Source organism: Rhinoraja longicauda, chromosome 22 (genome assembly GCF_053455715.1).
Source record: "Rhinoraja longicauda isolate Sanriku21f chromosome 22, sRhiLon1.1, whole genome shotgun sequence".
Classification (NCBI taxonomy): Eukaryota; Metazoa; Chordata; class Chondrichthyes; order Rajiformes; family Arhynchobatidae; genus Rhinoraja; species Rhinoraja longicauda.
The window spans coordinates 17,522,620-17,535,527 of record NC_135974.1 but is presented as its reverse complement, the minus strand read 5'-3'; positions in this window follow the sequence as shown (position 1 = coordinate 17,535,527).

Below are 12,908 nucleotides of genomic sequence, written 5' to 3'. Positions count from 1 at the left end.
TTCTGCTGACAAGGGCTAAGCAATACTGACAAATGCAGGGATTCTCCATTATATAATGTCTTTAATTTAGAGAATATTAACATTTTCACTGTGCCTCGGTACATAAACCTAAACCGAAATTTAAATTGTGGATGCTGTAATGAGGAGTTAAAAACAAATTATTGAAAGACTCAGCAGGTCAGGCAGCATCTGTGGATACAGAGAAATGCCTGGCACTTTGGGTAGGTTCTGATGCAGAGTTTGGACCCAAAACATCCCTCTGCCTTCACAGATGATGTTGATCTGCCGAGTTCCTCCAGTAGTTTGTTTTATGCTTCTGATGAAAGAACTCGAACTCTGTTTACTTTCTGCTTGTGCTGCCTGATCTGTTGAGTATTTCCAGCCTAATCTGTTTTTATTTTACTTTGGGCGTAATGCCGGCTTCTCTACACAGGCTTGGCAGTAATCTATCACACACTTACTGGTGCAGGTAACCTCTGCGATGGAGACATAGACAAAAGTCATATAATGTGTTTAGGTCTCTTTGCATTCTTACCCTGATCCAGTTTAGAGGTCTAGTCTCTGCCATGGTGTAGTATCTTGAAGCATTAAAAAGGATTAGTAAGGTGCCACCAGAGTGCAGCTTAATAGCCTTGATTTGAGAGGTGCTGTGCATGAGGAGATATCTGTTTTCATTGAGCAGCGTACTACCATTTGGGAGCACATTGATGCTATCAGTAGATACACAGATCCTATCCATGAGCAAGATTACACTCTTTACAAGGGATGCCATGCATATGCAGCAGCTGTTCCGCATGAACTGAGAAATTCTATATGAGCAGATTGTGCTCCTGCATAAACAGAGAGATTCCACACGTAAGCAGAAAACCTATCTAAAGGAACAGAGATATGGTACATGGGAACTCAATTTCTTAGGTAGACCAGAAATATATTCTCCAGTGTGCACATTTTTCGTTGTGAGCAGAATCCTGCTGAAATTGTACAGACAACTGACTCCAGATAAAAGAGTGAAGGTAGCAGCGACTATACATCTGAGGAAGGTAGAAGGTTGCAGGGACTATACAGCTGTGGAAGGTCGAAGTTAGGCAGGAACTGTACATATGTGGAAGATAGCAGGGACTATACACCTAAGGAAGGTAGCATGGACTATACACCTGAAGAAGGTAGCAGGAACTATACACTTGTGGAAGGTAGAAGGTAGCAGGGACTTTACATCTGTGGAAGGTAGCAGGGACTATACACCTGAGGAAGGTAGAAGGTAGCAGGGACTGTACATCTATAGAAGGTATCAGGGGATACCAGGGGACTATACACCTGTGAAACCAGGTCAGTCAGCCAGGATGACTTCAGGGCAGGATGTTGAAATAATGATAGTGTAGGAAAAGTCAATAGATCTGTGCACCATTGTCAATCCTGCCCCCTGAGAGTTTACTGAGCGTATAGGTTCAGGATATTTACATTTAATTCACATGGCATTCATTCATTTCCCTCTACAGGTTTCCAATATTGCACCTTAAATTGGCCCAGGAGAGCAGTCAGAAGCTGGCCTATCCAGCACAGGAGCTTTACACAGGATATCAAGGGAATCTGTGTAAACTCAAAGGAAGCAGTCTTCTTAAAGCTGGATCACAGCTACAGTACTAGGACCACTAAACCCCATATGAATCAGTGAAATGGGTAAGGCACTGGAATATTTTATTTTAAGTTAAACCTTGATTTGTGCCTGAATATTAATTGGACACTATACCTTTAAAAGCTTTAAGATTTTTGCAGTGGTTTAATATTTACATATTTAATCTCATGATACACCAGCCATTTTGTTCTGCATTGTATGCATCTGAATCCTCTCCTCCTCCCTCATGTAATGTTGATCAGTTATATTTATCCCTGTCCGTTCATGAAAACAAACAATGTTTGGATTTACAGAACTGATCTGATGCAAGGTAAGTATGGTATGTGCAGAGAGCACTGTGTGGTTAAGCAAAGTACCACATCAAGAAATACAGATCATCTGTCTCAATGCCATACAATACAATATCTTTATTGTCATTGTACAAGTACGAGATTAAGAATGCCACTTCCATATCGATGCTATAAAATAAATAAATCACGGCAAAAACAAAAACAACAAAGGGAGGGGAAGAAAAATAAAAGGAAACAAGGTAAAGTGCAAAAAAGGTTCATGCAGGGTCAGTTGTACAGATGACCCTGAGGGCAGAGACAGATCATGGGGTGCTCTCAGCAGGTCTGATTCAGAGCGGCAATAGCTCTAGGAATAAAGCTGTTTCTTAGTCTGGAGGTGCGGGCGTAGAAGGCCTTGTAACGTCTGCCAGATGGAAGTAGTTCAAACAGATGGTGGCATGGGTGTGTGGAGTCCTTGTAGATGCTGGTGGCTTTCCTGAGGCAGCGTGCATTGTAGATGTCCTCCAGGGCTGGTAGCTGTATCCCAATGATCCTCTGCGCTCTGCAGACGACCCACTGAAGAGCACTCTTATCCGCTGCCGTGCAGCTGAGATACCACACATAGATGCCGTATGTCAGTATGCTCCCTGTGATGCAGCGGTAGAAGGTCATCAGTAACTGTTGGGGCAGACCGGCCTTTTTCAGCGTTCTCAGGAAAAACAGCCGTTGCTGTGCTTTCTTGACTAGCGCAGCGGTGTTAGTGGACCACGTGAGGTCCTTCTTATTACAGTGGTAAGTTTTACATTATATATGGGCCTGCAAAACAGAATGTGAAATAATTTTCAGTTCTGTTTATTCCAAATTGATTATCAATGAAATGTGTTATTCTTGAGGACTGTAATATAGAGAGAGCTGCTTTGCTTGGATTGAGGCTATGGTTTGACAGGCCCCTTATGAAAGGTGGAGGTACAAAGAATGCAGATGCTGAAATCGGGGATATTTTTTGCTTCTAATGAAAGTATGTATCAAGGATTCTTTTTTGATGTAAATGCTTCATCCTCTTCTCAAATGTCTAATCCTTTACGATAATGACACGAAGCTGGGTGGCAGTGTTAGCTGCGAGGAGGATGCTAGGAGGCTGCAGTGACTTGGATAGATTAGGAGAGTGGGCAAATGCATGGCAGATGCAATATAATGTGGATAAATGTGAGGTTATCCACTTTGGCGGCAAGAACAGGAAAGCAGAGTATTACCTGAATGGTGGCCAATTAGGAAAAGGGGAGATGCAACGTGACCTGGGTGTCATGGTGCACCAGTCATTGAAAGCAAGCGTGCAGGTGCAGCAGGCAGTGAAGAAAGAGAATGGTATGTTAGCATTCATAGCAAGAGGATTTGAGTATAGGAGCAGGGAGGTTCTGCTGCAGTTGTACAGGGCCTTGGTGAGACCGCACCTGGAGTATTGTGTACAGTTTGGGTCTCCTAATCTGAGGAAAGACATTCTAGCCTTAGAGGGAGTACAGAGAAGGTTCACCAGATTGATCCCTGGGATGGCAGGACTTTCATATGAAGAAAGACTGGATAGACTGGGCTTATACTCGCTGGAATTTAGAAGACTGAGGGGGGATCTTATTGAAACATATAAAATTCTTAAGGGGTTGGAGAGGCTAGATGCGGAAAGATTGTTCCCGATTTTGGGAAAGTCCAGAACCAGGGGTCACAGCTTAAGGATAAGGGGGAAGTCTTTTAGGACCGAGATGAGAAAACATTTCTTCACACAGAGAGTGGTGAGTCTGTGGAATTCTCTGCCGCAGAAGGTAGTTGAGGCCAGTTCATTGGCTATATTTAAGAGGGAGTTAGATGTGGCCCTTATGGCTAAAGAGATCAGGGGGTATGGAGAGAAGGCACAGGTTACTGAGCTGGATGATCAGCCATGATCATATTGAATGGCGGTGCAGGTTCGAAGGGCCGAATGGCCTACTCCTGCACCTATTTTCTATGTTTCTATGTTTCTATGATAATCCCCAACACTGGTGCCCGCAAGGATGTGTTCTCAGACCCCTACTACACGTCTTGTAATTTTGTGACTGTGCAACCAGATACTAATCCAACTCAATGTACGTTCATCGACGACACCACCGTAGTGGACTGGATATCAAGTAATGATGAGACAGAGTACAGGAAGGAGATTGAGAAACTCCTAACTTGGTGCATAGACAACAATCTCTCCCTCAATGTCAGGAATACATTGGTGGCACGGGAGCATAGTGGTAGAGCCACTGCCTTACTATGCCAGAGTCCTGGGTTCGATCCTGACTCCGGGTGCTGTCTGTATGGAGTTTGTATGTTCTCCCTGTGACCTGCATGGGTTTTCTCCCAGATCTTCAGTTTCCTCCCACACTCCAAAGATGTACAGGTTTGTAGGTTAATTGGCTTGGTGTAAAATGTAGAATTGTTCCTAGTGTGTTTAGGGTAGTGTTAATGTGCAGGGATTGCTGGTCAGTGTGGAGTCGGTGGGCTGAAGGGCCTGTTTCTGCACTGTATCTCTAAACAAAACAAGATTGTGATTGACTTCAGGAAGCAAAGCAGTACACACACTCTGGTATACATTGATGGCGCCGAAGTAGAGATGGTCGAAAGCTTCAAGTTCTTAGGAATAAATATCACTAGCAATTTGTCCTGGACCAGCTGCATAGACGCTATGGCGAAGAAAGGACACCAACACGTTTACTTCGTAACAGAGTTTAGGAAGTTCGGCATGTCCCTAACAACCCTCACCAACTTTTACAGATGTGCCATATAAAGCATTTTATCAGAATGCATCACAACATAGTTTGGGAACAGCTCCATCCAAGACTGCAATAAATTGCAGAGAGTTGTGGACGTAGCCCAGACTAACCTCCCTTCCATTGACTGCATCTACATTTCACGCTGCCTTGGCAAGGCCACCAGCATAATCAAGGACCAGTCTTACCCCAATCACCCTCTTCTCCCCTCTCCCATGGGGAAAGAGGTACCGATATTTGAAAGCGCACACCTCCAAGATCAGGGACAATTTCTTCCCGGCTATTATCAGGCAACTGAACCGTATTCTCACCAGCTAGAGAGTGGTCCTGACCTCCCATCTACCTCATTAAACTATCTTGAATCGAACTTTATTCTGCACTAAATGCTCTACCCTTTATCCTTTAGCTATACACTGGACAGCTTGATTGTAATCATATATAGCATTTTCTTTGACTAAAAAGCATGCAACAAAAAGCTTTTCACTGTACCTGTACACATGACAATAATAAACTAAACCAAACTTAACTAATGGGAGATGAGATAGGAAAGGTTTAGAGGGATTTAGGCCAAATGCAGCTAAGAAACGTCTAAGGGGCATCTCAGGGGCATCTTGGTCAGGGTGGACGTTGGGCCAAAGGATCTGTTTCCATACTGTATGACATTATTGTTTGGCTCAAACTCCCCCCTGCATCTTTTCTTATCTTTTTGCTTCTTTTACCTCTTGTCCTTCAGCCTCCATCTCATATACGTTAGGTTTTGAGTCTGTGTGCTGTTCCCCTCATCACAGGTTGGTGTATTCAAATTGCTAGGTTGTGCAGCAATCAGGACAGAGTGATGACTTCACTGCAACAGCTAGAGAATATTTTAGGTATTTTCAAAATTGGTGCAGACAATGGAATCTAATTTTCAGAAAAAAAGTATCATTTTGCACAAAGATCTTGAAGCTTGCATTTCTCTCATGTGGGGTGCCTTAACAGAAATGGTGCAAGGCACCAAGGAGGTTTCCCTGGATCAATTCGTCTGAGGAGGAATGGATGAACAAATGGTTCGTAATTCAGTCTGCCTGAGAATGAATGTGTCGGGAACAAAGCAATCACTCCAAGGAAGATCTGTTGATAATGTACAATGACCCACATAATCTGCAGAGGAAAAGGCTTGGGTCATGAACACTGTCAAGGGGTACCTGCATTCGAGGGAAGCCAGCAAGGTGGTCCTGTGGTCTGAGATGCCACCTGCTGCTGAAATGAAAGAAAATGAAGTCTGAAGAGGGATCGCGACCCAAAACACCCAAAACATCGTCGTCTGTTCCCTCCACAGATGGAGAAACAAGGAACTGCAGGTGCTGGCATCTTAGGCCAAACATTTACTCTGGAGAGCTGAAGTAACTCAGCAGATCAGGTAGTATTATGGATGGAATGGACAGGCGATGTTTTGGATCATGAACCTTGTTGAATTCCGTCCACAGATACTGCTTGTCCCGCTGAGTTTGCTGAATAAAGTCATCACCATGTGAATGCAGTGCCTGGATGACCTCTGACTGTGGTGAGGATCAAACCGTTAGACATGCTAGAGATCTGTGGTGACCATGTGGAATGAATGACCTGTTGTGTGGAAGCTGGGAATCAGTGACTTCAACTATCTGGAGAACACTGCAAATGCAAGTCCTCCTGCAGCAGTTAACACGTGTATAGAATCTTAGCCTGCAAATATATGTTCAGCTGAAAAATGGAGGTAGGATGTGGTGTGTCTAAAATTTTACTGGTACCTGAGTGATAGGTTATTGCCCTATCAAAGACTTCAATGATAGAGTGCTGTCATCATCGAGGAACTATTGATTGTCTACTTCTGGTTGTCCCATTACAACAGAAATGTTGAGGAGTTGGAGAGGGTGCATAAGAGGTATACAGAATGCTGAGTGGATTCTAATTAGTTTTAAAGAGAGTTTGGGCAAACTTGGATTGTTTTCTCTGGAACGTCAGAAGTTGGGAAGACACCTAATAAAAATATATAACATTATGAGATAGGGTAGACAGTTAGAACCTTTATCCCAGGGTGGAAATGTCATAGACTAGAAGGCATAGCATTAAGGTGAGAGAGGCAAAGTTTAAAGGAGATATGCAGGCAAGTTTGTTTACACAGAGAATGGTGGGTGCCTGGAATATGCTCCCAGGGATGGTGATGGAGACAGATACGATAGTGGTGCTAAAGAGGTTTTCAGAGAGGCACATGGATATGCAGCGAATAGAGGAATATTGGTCACATGCAGGCAGAGGAAATTAGTTTGATGGGGCATCACGTTCAGCATGGGCATTGTGGGTCACAGGACTGTACCTGCACTGTACTATTCTAAATTCTTTATGTTCTATGTACTCTGTGTTCTTTGAAAGGTACATGAGCATGGCTGCAGTGTGTTCTGAACCTGCCCCTTCGCTCTCTTGACTTAGCAATGTCTTTTAAATAATGATGAATACAGTGAAGTAGCTCTGTTCTTCTGGTTGTATGGTAATTGTTTAATGACGATGTAGGTGTGAATGATGATGACAATTAGATGCTTGTATGAAGCCAGAGAAATGTCATATTTGTTTGTGTGAATAGATCACAGAAATGTCTGGTCTTAATTCCTAATGGGTGTTTTTTCATCTAGATTGCAAGAACAAACTATCATGAGCTAAAACACTTTCGTGCATGATTTGTCCATAAGCAAGGATGTTAATTGATCCAGTTTCTTAACTTTGCTTTTTGAATAGTATTGGAGATGGAAGGACTACCATGTTAGAGAAGAGACGAAGAAGAACTACAATTTGTAACCAAATAAAATGTGGGATATAAGAGTGGAGATTGATGTTTTTCTTTTGTCAAAAGCATCTTTGACAATGGTTGTGGATTGTCTATATTATGCTTCTCAACTCAAGATGCTGCAGTCACTTTTGCCTCGCTAAATCTGTAATTTGCAGTGTGTTGGGGCTACTTGTAACAAGGGGGCTTATTGAGTTTTGGGGTACCCAGTCACTCAGGAGAATGGTCTGTATCGCCTCTTCCAAGCACCCTCTCAAACAATTTTCTTCATCTCCATAGCAATCTGATAGGCTATACCATGGATACGATGGTATGTGTTCTTTAAAGGTTGTCACGATTTCCAGAAGTCAATATAGCAATGGCAGCTGTAACCTTTGCAGACAGCTGCTGTTGGAGACGATACTGGGAACGCTTCACTGCCTGATTCAGGATTTTCCATAATTTTCTGTTCTTTTGGGTAACCTGATAGATACCATAAGACATTGTCATCAACGACCCACACCACCCTGGCTATGCTCTCATTTCACAGCAACCATCAGGCTCTTGATCACTGCGCAACACTAACCCTCAACTGTGAATTGTTATGGATTGTGTCTTTGATTGTACTATAAACTTTGGGGTTTTTATTTGCACTAGTATTATGGTTATTAAGTTTGAACATTTGATTATTATATTTTCCTGTGCATATTGCACTTACAGGCCTGTTAAGCTGTTGCAAGTAAGAATATCATTGTTCTTTTGGCAGCGTAGATGACTAGCTTTCTTGACTTCACTTTGACAATTAGCTCCAATTTTGGGGCATCAGATTTCTAGCACTCATCCTGATGAGTGCAAAGTCCAGAAAAATTACAAATAATATGTAGATCATATATACTTTTAAGAGTCAGCAATGATTGCAAATTAATGGACATGAGACATGCAGTAACTATATTCCACATACTGTGGCACATCTGATTTTTAACTTCAGTCCTCTTGCATGGGTCCAAAAAACAGATAAAAATATTGATGACATGCCCATGACCCTGAACCACATCCTAATACAGCAAATTCAATATAAATACAAATATTCTTAAAAATAAACAATAGATCTCTTATTTGTTGATACACTGAAAATAATGAGATACATGATTTTAAACGATGGAACTTTCTGTTTAGGCCACATTACATTCATGTTTCGCCTGGAAATATATTTCCATAAAGTCTAAATTATTATTCTATGTTGTGGTGTTTTCTACAGTGGTTAAATATTATATATGTTGTATATTAGAGAATATGATTCACCTAATTTAAGTCATGCAAAAATGGTATTTAATAAGGAAGTACAAAAATTGTTCAGACCATATTTGGAATATTGTGACCAGACCTGGTCGCCCCATGATAGGAAGAAATGGGAGCAGTAGAGAGTGCCGGACATTCACCAAAATGTTGCCTGGAATGGAGGGCAGTCGAAATAAAGAGTGTTTCGATAGGCTGTGTTTATTCTCACTGTAATCTAGGAATCTGAAGGATAACCTCATAGAGGTTTACAAATTTGTAAAGGTTCTTCTTCTTAAGCCCTTTGTTCCTCAAGCGAGCATAGGCCATTGACAAATGTCCTGCACCTCACTCGATTGTTGGCGGTTCTTTCGAGATCTCCCCAGTTGAGCCAGCTCCCAGACATTTCTGCCTGGACACCTCCAGCTTTTCCTGGGGCGACCTCTTTTCCTTTTTCCTTGGGGGTTCCATTTCAGGGCTTGCCGGGTGATGTTTGTGGCAGGTTCGCTGAGGGTGTGCCCAATCCAACTCCATTTTTTGCTTCGAATTTGTAAATCAATGGGATCCTGGCTTGTCCTTTTCCACAGGTCCACATTGCTTACTTTGTCTCTCCACCAGATGTTTAGTATTCTCCTGAGGCAGGTGTTAATGAATGTTTGCAGCCTGTTTGTTGTGTGTTTTGTTGTTTTCCATGTCTCTGATCCATACAGCATTACCTGCTTCACATTTGAGTTAAAGATGCGTATTTTGGTGTTGATTGAGATGTTTTTTGAGCTCCAGATCTTCCTGAGCATGTTAAACACCACCTTATTGATTCTGCGTTTTATGTCTGCATCTGCCCCTCTGTAAAGGTAATAGATAAGATAGATACTACGGCCAGCTTCTCATCTTTCTTATCAAGCCCTAAAGCTGCCGTTGACAAAGGATAGTGGAACGACATCTTCTTGACGCAAATAACCAACAACAAAGAGATCTCCACGACGATTCAGTTAGTTAGTCGTTTATTTGAAGTTGCAATAAAACATATTGGTATATCTCTTGTCATTAACTTGTTATTGATTAACTTGGTAAAAGAATCTAATATCCTGATAATCCGAGTTCTTTACCTTCAGCCTGAATAATATACATATACTGGATGAGTACAACAGATTTATGCCACAGTGGGGTTCTTCCCGTGAGGGTCTCCAGATACAATGCTAGTGTCTGAAAAGATCTCAACTGGGGAGAGGGAAAGAACAACTTTTCCAAGATTGTTTACTTTTTATACAGAAAGGAAAAAGGGGTGTGACAGAAAAGAAATCAATGACCAATAAGGAGTTGTTTTTGAGAAATAAACTTTTTATCTACTATATACGAGCAATCTTGCAGCTGCACGACCTTGCTTCTAACTTTTTTAGTACACAAGCTAACACTATCAGACAAGGGAGTAATTTAAGAACAAAGAACCCCTATACTCCACTGTCTACTCCCTATCACTCACAAAGGGACAAACACATTCCATTCCCAATGATAACATTTCTGCCACGTGCATCCATCTTACTGCTTTCTACTGAGAATAAGCATTCATTTTATATTAGCTAAAACAACAACAAAATAAACCATCTTCAACCATCTACAACAAAATATCAATATCTCTAATTAACTATACCAGCTAATAGCATAGATTCTCATTCCCTCCTTTTATCATTCTATGATAACCATCAAAGCTTAAAACAATAAATTACATTAAACACCTCAAGAGTAAAACAATGCCTTCATATTCCCTCATGTGGATAGAAAACAAACTACATACAACCAAACTTCTAAGTACAATCAAATCTAAACCTTGTTTATTTCTACAGACCATTTCTACTAGACCATCATTAACACTTCTAAACAATGACCCCTGACACCAGAAAAACTACTCCCTGCTACAATATCTCTTACATGAACTGCTTCTTGCCTACATCGCCTTAACCCTTTCAGTTCCAAAACTCCACACATGCATCATTCGTTGGTATCGCCCTCCAAAGGCCACATATTCTACTATACCTATTCTATTAAGTTGGTTATCCTCAAAACCACTTCATCTTCCCCTTCATCTTTACCTCCTAATCTAATAACCTTCCTAGTCGTTCAATCTCTTCCTTCACACTATCAACATCCTCAGCCTCCTTATCACACAATTCAGTTTGTCTTACGACTAACATTCTTGAAGTACCAATATTCTCTAACACCATCTGCATTCTTTTCAATACGCATTTCAGAATAGCCAACCCTACAAAAATACAAACAATTAAAATTCCCAAATACAATGCTATATTAATCAACTTGTCCGACCAGCCTCTGAAACCCCAATCACCCCAACTATTCGACTCCTTCATGTTATCCATTTGCTTCCTTATCTTTATAATAAAACAAGTAATATTCTCTGTCTGATCCCTAACTCCCATCATACACCTACCTTTCACTATAGCAGACACCTCCTTCCCGAGCCAACAAATAATCTAGGGCATATCTGTTCTGCATAGTAAAGAGCCTAAGTTCAGTAAGTCCCTGGGTAATCATGTCGAGGGCCCCTATGGTTGCATTATCCAAGATAGTAAGATCACAAATGAGGTAATTGCAAGACTAAAGAAGCTTGCCCATCCGTATCCCACAGAGCTCCCATGTGTTCCCAGAGATGTGGGATCTTTCCACATTGAACAAAATTCTTCTGAAACAGCTTTAGTCACCAACCTTTAACGAGACACCCACTGGGAGGGATAGGGTATTGTCATAGGAATCAGGGTTCCTATTTCCACCTGTCTCGGGAATGGTGGATTCAGGACATTAGTGGCTGTACCATTAAAGAAAAAGAAGAGATTTGAGTCTGTTAAAAACAAGGTGCCATGACATATCGAATACATGTTTAATTCACCTCCCTCTATCCTAGAAACATAGAAACATAGAAAATAGGTGCAGGAGTAGGCCATTCGGCCCTTCGAGCCTGCACCGCCATTCAATATGATCATGGCTGATCATCCAGCTCAGTAACCTGTACCTGCCTTCTCTCCATACCCCCTGATCCCTTTAGCAAAAAGGGCCAAATCTAACTCCCTCTTAAATATAGCCAATGAACTGGCCTCAACTACCTTCTGTGGCAGAGAATTCCACAGACTCACCACTCTCTGTGTGAAGAAATGTTTTCTCATCTCGGTCCTAAAAGACTTCCCCCTTATCCTTAAGCTGTGACCCCTGGTTCTGGACTCCCCCAACATCGGGAACAATCTTCCCGCATCTAGCCTCTCCAACCCCTTAAGAATTTAATATGTTTCTATAAGATCCCCCCTCAGTCTTCTAAATTCCAGCGAGTACAAGCCTAGTCTATCCAGTCTTTCTTCATTTGAAAGTCCCGCCATCCCAGGGATCAATCTAGTGAACCTTCTCTGTACTCCCTCTAAGGCAAGAACGTCTTTCCTCAGATTAGGAGCCCAAAACTGCACACAATACTCCAGGTGCGGTCTCACCAAGGCCCTGTACAACTGTACCCTGTACAAGGGCGGCACGGTGGCGCAGTGGTAGAGTTGCTGCCTTACAGCGAATGCAGCGCCGGAGACTCAGGTTCGATCCTGACTACGGGTGCTGCACTGTAAGGAGTTTGTACGTTCTCCCCGTGACCTGCGTGGGTTTTCTCCGAGATCTTCGGTTTCCTCCCACACTCCAAAGACGTACAGGTATGTAGGTTAATTGGCTGGGTAAATGTAAAAATTGTCCCTAGTGGGTGTAGGATAGTGTTAATGTGCGGGGATCGCTGGGCGGCGCGGACTTGGTGGGCCGAAAAAGGCCTGTTTCCGCGCTGTATATATATGATATATGATATGATATGAACTGCAGTAGAACCTCCCTGCTCCTAAACTCAAATCCTCTTGCTATGAATGCCAACATACCATTCGCTTTCTTCACTGCCTGCTACACCTGCACGCTTGCCTTCAATGACTGGTGCACCATGACACCCAGGTCACGTTGCATCTGGGTGTCATTATCATTATCATTATCCTGTCCCTAAACCGCTCAGAGAACCATTGCGCATCTCTGCCACCTCTTTCTTTAGTCATCTGGGTAAGTGGGAACGTATAGTTTCCTACCACCACATGCGTTCTATTGCATACTCCACAGACTAGTTGGATTCCCATAGCAAGAGGAACACAGGT